The sequence below is a fragment of the Cimex lectularius genome, unplaced genomic scaffold (assembly GCF_000648675.2).
Source record: "Cimex lectularius strain Harlan isolate CLEC.00 unplaced genomic scaffold, Clec_2.1 scaffold135, whole genome shotgun sequence".
Taxonomy (NCBI): Eukaryota; Metazoa; Arthropoda; class Insecta; order Hemiptera; family Cimicidae; genus Cimex; species Cimex lectularius.
Window position 1 is genome coordinate 1,104,990 of NW_019392793.1, and position 6,303 is coordinate 1,111,292.

Below are 6,303 nucleotides of genomic sequence, written 5' to 3' on the forward strand. Positions count from 1 at the left end.
TAGTATTGACAGTAACAACTAATAATAAAGTCGATTTTCCGTCTTAACATGGTCCAAATGTTCTTGCAATAACATAAATTATTTTCAACAAACAGGAAGAATTAAAATTCGATCTACATAAAATCCTTAATAAAACAATACATATTTTACGGCAGGAGCAATTAGTAAAGTACTTATGTTAAAATATCTTATTATGGATTTTTGTTTCTATCAGATGTTGATCACGATTCGGTCCGACCAACCAGGGTGTTGTGTTTGTTTCAGCTGCTTTCCAGCCTTCTATCGGGTGTCGATTTCTGTCTTTCTGTGTTTCGTCTGTCTTAAAGAAACGACTATTAAAAAAAGAAAGTTCGGAAACAAAGGTTTCGCCTTAATAATTTGTATTTTATAATTTCTAAGGGCATTGTATCGTCGACGACTTATGTGTATGTCAGTAATCCAAGTAATGTACAAGAGTACATGTGTTAAAATATAAAAATACGATTTAATAAGTAAAACTATACTGAAACAGTACAACATACTTGTTATTCGTCTTTAGAGTACTAACTGTAAAGAGGTCTGCTATTCCTGAAGCGGCGAAGAGGAAGGAGTCTTCTGCTCACCGTTTGCAGGTGAGTCTTCGAATTTTGACCGTCGTGAAAACGGTGTTGATCATGTTCGTTAGTTGACCATTGGCCTTGTAAAATGGCATATCCGTACCCGTACTACTACCCTCCACCTCCACCTCCACCGGCATCTCCTCCGCCGCCGCCCTTGCACCAAGCGGGGCCAGTTCGTCCACCTTCCCCCGGGGAGCCGCCCACACCCCCGGGCTTGGCATCCCCACGGCAAAAACACCGACGGATTCGGGGGGAAGTTACGGACACTTCGACGACAGATTCTTCCGATTATAGCGCGTACCCTCCGGGGGCCCGAGGTCGTCAGCGGGTGCCGCGGGCGCGCCTCTGCGACGGATTCTGCTGGTTCTGCAGCTGCCTCATCATTTTAGTCGTAGCCATCACCGTCGGCCTCATACTCGGCTTCTATTTCAAAATAATCGTAATAAAATAATGTTTCCTCGTTTAAAATATAAATCATATGTTTTACACAAAAGTTGATTTCTATCATATGGTCAATACGGAACAAAAAAAGTCCTTTGGCTTTTATTTATACGTGAACATTGTTGAAAACTGGATGGGAATTGGTGCAAAGCCCCAAACCTCCTCCGTCTTTCCTTCGAATGAAATCATGAGAAAAATGTTCACCCAAACATTACGAAGCCAATATTTTCAAAACCGAAGTACACTGAATTAGACTGTTTACTATTTTATATAAGCTCAACCCTGCGCATGGATGTACATACTACATACGAGTACAGGGTTGGACTTACCACTTCTCGCAGCGGTCGGCAATTCCAGCTTTTGTGTTTGTTACGTCAAATTACCTGCAGGCCTCGAGAATAACTCACCTCGGGTGTTGGAAGTCAGGGGTCAGACCTAGGTCTTATCTGTCCAGACGCCTAAGTTGGATTCCAGGGCTTATCAACTGCTAGGTCATTTCAGTACCCAACGCAATACATTCTTAAATCTAAACCCCATCGCACTCTCACTCTTAAATACATTCTTTCCTATTCATAAACCATTCACTCAGTTAAACCATCCATTACACATTCACGCTAATAAATAACTTGCCTCAATATATAAAAGTAACACAAGACGAAATATCTATAAAGTACTGATATATTAAAACTCGGAACAAGCTCAATTCTTATACCGGGTGGCATTCCTACATACTCTCCATGTGAAAGCAAGGAATTACACTGTTCAATTAAGTTGGATACACCGAGCAACGTTTTTTTGCCCGACAGTTACGCAGGGTTTGGCCTTGGTTTGGGATTTAAGTAAGTATGCGTGTGTCAACCTCGCATGGCGTATTCTTAATCAGGTGTGGATGGCCCCTCTTCTACGAGTCAGAATCCCTGAGGGCCACCTGTGCTCTTGATATGTGAGAGCTTCTCTGCCAATCTTAGCCTTAGCCGGCTCATCCACATTTTCGATACCTTCCAGACCTCTCTGCCCAGGTAGGCAGACAACCACCAGCGTTTTGACGAGGTGCTACAGTTCATGGATCTTTCCAACAAGAGCACATAGAGAGGGTCAAAGAAGGGCCTGTCAAGGACAACATGAACCTGACTGAAGGAGTCAGTGCAGACAAGGTAAGCAGAGCTACCATCATCTTAAATCACCTCAAGCTCCTGTCAATTCGCATACAATTCCACCGTGACAATCTAGCGCGACCAGGAATTGGACAACCTAGTCTACCTTCGACCCGACATTGAAGAGGCGAAAACCGGCCTGCCTCGATCTAAATTCCAAGAACTTAGTTCGGCAAAGGTATGCCAAAATAGTCTACTTGGCTAACATGATGTAACAGGACGAGTACGGGCGGTAGGACCAAGGGAGGAGTTAGCCGGCTGCCCTCCTCGAGCGTCATGTCCAATCCGAATGTGGTATGACTGAGTGCGAATGTGCGTGTGAATGTGAGGTTCGACGCAAATCGCAGATCGGTAGATTAAATTCAATAAGACTTATCACTGAAAAATACAAACAAGAACTGCCAGCAAAAAAAACATAGTATAACGATTACAAAAGCTAACGAACAAAGGTCTTGTACAAAAGAAAAAACAAAATTTTCACCCTAGAAGCGTACATTGAACCCGATTCACAAAGTTGTGATAAAAAAACCTACAAGCGACAACTTAAGTAAAAAATCCGCTTTAAAGAAAAGAAGCATGATTGAAAACTTGACGACTGTTGAAGATTACGTTATGCTAAAATGTGGTGACATAGTCAAAACGAGCGATCCAAACCAGAATGATCGTGTAACGTTTAATGAGCACTATATAAATAAAATTAGTATCCCTTAAAATAAGTAAACATAAAACAAGATTATCTTATGTAGCAGCACGAGTAAACCTTAAAAACATTCACACAATTGTAGAGACCATATTAAATTATATAGCTCCTAAAATAAAATTATTTTGATGTAGTGCATTGTTGTTTAAAAGATAAAACCGGTTTTAAAGAAAAAAAACAAATGCTGAATAAAATACATATGAATTGTTTTTATTCTGTTGGCGTGGTGTTCAAATCATCCACAAAAAATAACAAGACGTGTCACAAGTCTCAAAATGATACGGGTTCACTGCGTTCATGTACCCGTATGGGTATAGTTTCATACCGCCTCCGAATTTCACCTTCGACCAGCAGTACATAGCCAATTACGTCCGTCCTGGGTCGTGTATAGCGAATAAAATCCCGCAGCCGCAGCCGACCAACACCAGGAGACTGCCAAAAGCCCACATCGGCTTCGAGGTACTGAGACCGAAGAAAAAGCAAGAAGAACAAGAAGAGCAAGGCGACAACATTTACGCTGAAAGGGCACCGAGTTGCAGGAGTTGTTCGGTTCGCAACACTCCTGCGACTTCCTCAACTACTTTTGAGAGCAGAGTAAAACGTTCACGCGCCAAACTATGGTGTGCGTTAGCGACCCTGGCCATAATTTTAACACTAGCCGGGATCATTTGCCTCTTTGTTTTCAAACCAATAAAAGTTATGTAAAGTAACACGTGTAAGTTCTTCACATGTGATTTCTCGAAATAAACATTTTAAGCTCTGGTCCAGCGAAATTCCTGCCACGTACTATCAAACCAACGTGCCAAACTGCAGATCATCGAGTTTCTAGCCTGTTTAATTAGGTCCGTTGTGATTATTGTCAGTGCATTATAATAAAAATTTCTCAGGTAACCGTCTAGTTGTTAAGGTGGCCGGAACTGGGCCACCCTCTCGTTTCCGGTGGATTCCTTCTGTTCAGTCGACCGTGGAATCCAACGGAATCTCTTCAAGGCCGGTATTTTAAATGCATGCCTTATCCCATCCCAATTTACGATTTTTTTTTATTTGAAAGGTTAATTTTTTATTGATAACCATAGATTTATCTCGCTACTAACATAGAGATAATTAAGTTAATCAATACTGGCATCTAATTTGTACTCATAATTTCTCATCAGAAATCTCGGCCAAGGCATAAGGATGCACCTATGTTATTATTAGCACACCGACATTCGAAATTATTGATTTGGATTTGCCCATCTTTGTTGGTTTGATCTGTAGAAACCTCAAGTGAATATGGGGGTGTCTAATTGACCAAAACAGCGATGGTGGGCAGACAGAATAATAGGAAACGGACCAAACTTCAAGCTCATTCTCAACAGCTCTCTGACGCCCTGTTGTCCATCTCGACTGACAATGACGAGGGCTGAGCATGTATAATTTCTCAAATCCGACTACGGTCCCTACAGATGTTATCTGCTCTATCATCTGTCATCTACAACCTCGACACAACCAGCGTCTACTGTACATTTCATTACATCGGCTGATTCCAATGTACTCCTATGGGTTCGTTTGGGAACCTCATATAATGAACCAGGGGTTCAGTTTTTCCAGGGTAACCCAGAATAGGGTTCTTCTCTTCACCAACAACGTCTATGATAAGTGGGTATAACCCTATATCACATAAGTTGCAAATATTATAGAGAAGTCGTTCAGAGCTCTCGATTACAGGATGTTCGACTACAACTCAATGACTGTTTAAAAAGAAACTTACCACATAACTCAATTAACAATTTAAATACTTGAAAAAGATTATAATTTAACTTTTTATCCACTTTTAATGGTAAAGGTTAGTCAGTGGACTGCGCACTTAATAACATACATAAAGCTAGAATAGAAATACCATGTGTTTATCATTAAAAATGCGTACATTCCATATGTTGGCCGATCAAACCGTTTTTTGAAATGTCTTATATAGCCCGGCCGAAGAGATTCAATAGTAAAGGTAGATTTGGGAGGACCAAGTCCCCCACTGGGCACACGTTTGGAGACTTAATGGCAGCAACGAAGATCATGGCAGAGACGATATTTCCTGACGACCCTTTCCGCTTCTATGTCAAGATGACCAGAGGGCCGGACAAAACCAACCTCCACCGCATGGTGACCATGCTTGCGGAAGACCTCGCAAAAAGCAAGCGGGCGGCACTTTTCCGGAAAATCTCCAAGCGCAAGTCTTCTATCGAGCGTGCTTAAAAAAAGGTGAATAAAGTATCTGAAAGCCAAAATCGTGTTTCCTTGATTTTTAATCGCCTGGAAGGCAAAAGGACTAAAATGCATCCTTGTTTCATAATAAAGAAAGGGCTTCGAAACGAAGACGGGATTTTCGTTCAGGTCTTTTAAAAACACAATGGTAAGTCGTTCTTTTGAATTGATTACTTGGAGATCGTGAGATGGGGTCCGGTGTGACGTAGGTTTTAGAAAAACAATTTTTTTTATCGCACCAACGTTTCGATCTTTATTGACATCATCTTCATGGCCTGGGATTTATAAACATTGTTTCAATTGTACAAATACATGTAAGATCTGAAAATGAATATATGCGATGATGTTTTGTGTTTTCTGTGTAGATGTGTCATTGTTGTGTGTCGTGTTGAAAATGTTAGTGAGATTGAGATATTAACTCTTTTTGTTTATATATGCTGGATTTTCAAGAAGTGGGGAAGGAAGTAGGGATAGAAATCCATTTTTCTACGAAGAGTCTATGAGTTGTACTTGTAACTCAATTATATTTCGTGGTCCGATTGACCAAACAACTTCTTTCAATTTATTAATCTTTAATGTAAGGTATTGGTTGAAATGAAAAAGTTAATGTCACGAGCGGGATTCGAACCCACGACCTTCGAAAGGTAGGTTGAGATGGGGAGTTGGTGTCCGAGTGGATCGAAGTCACGATAACTCAAGTGGTTAGAGCAGCGGCGTATTGAGCCGAATGTCGTGGGTTGGAATCCCGCTCGTGACACTAGCTTTTTCATTTCAACCAATACCTTACATAAAGATTAATTAATTACTAATAACACTACATCAATTCTATCGAACACAGACAAACCAACGTACACATCCACGACATTCGTTCACGACCTATCACACAATTAAACACTTTTCTTTCTTCTGATAACTTTAAAATTGCCTTCAAAAACTATAAAACTATTCATACTCTTTTTTTCCAAAATTAAAGAACCTACACCAGTAACAAATAAGTCTGAAGTCATCAAAACAAAATCCTACAGCACTGGCTACCCACCATTTTGAACACCAACTGAGTTTTCCCTCCTTTTTGCCATTTTTCAATTGTCGTGTAATCGGATTGGATTCTCGACGGCAAATGAAATGGCCACTTCATTTTAATCATTAATTTCACTAATTTCGTGGTCCG

General features: G+C 40.6%; 1 long non-coding RNA gene across 1 annotated transcript; it reads left to right on the forward strand.

Annotated features, from left to right (window-relative positions):
• Positions 1-372: 372 nt before the first annotated feature.
• Positions 373-5,155, forward strand: LOC106663762. Its single transcript, XR_001340085.2, has 2 exons — positions 373-611; positions 4,849-5,155. It is a non-coding gene; the product is annotated as an uncharacterized LOC106663762 (long non-coding RNA).
• Positions 5,156-6,303: the final 1,148 nt, after the last annotated feature.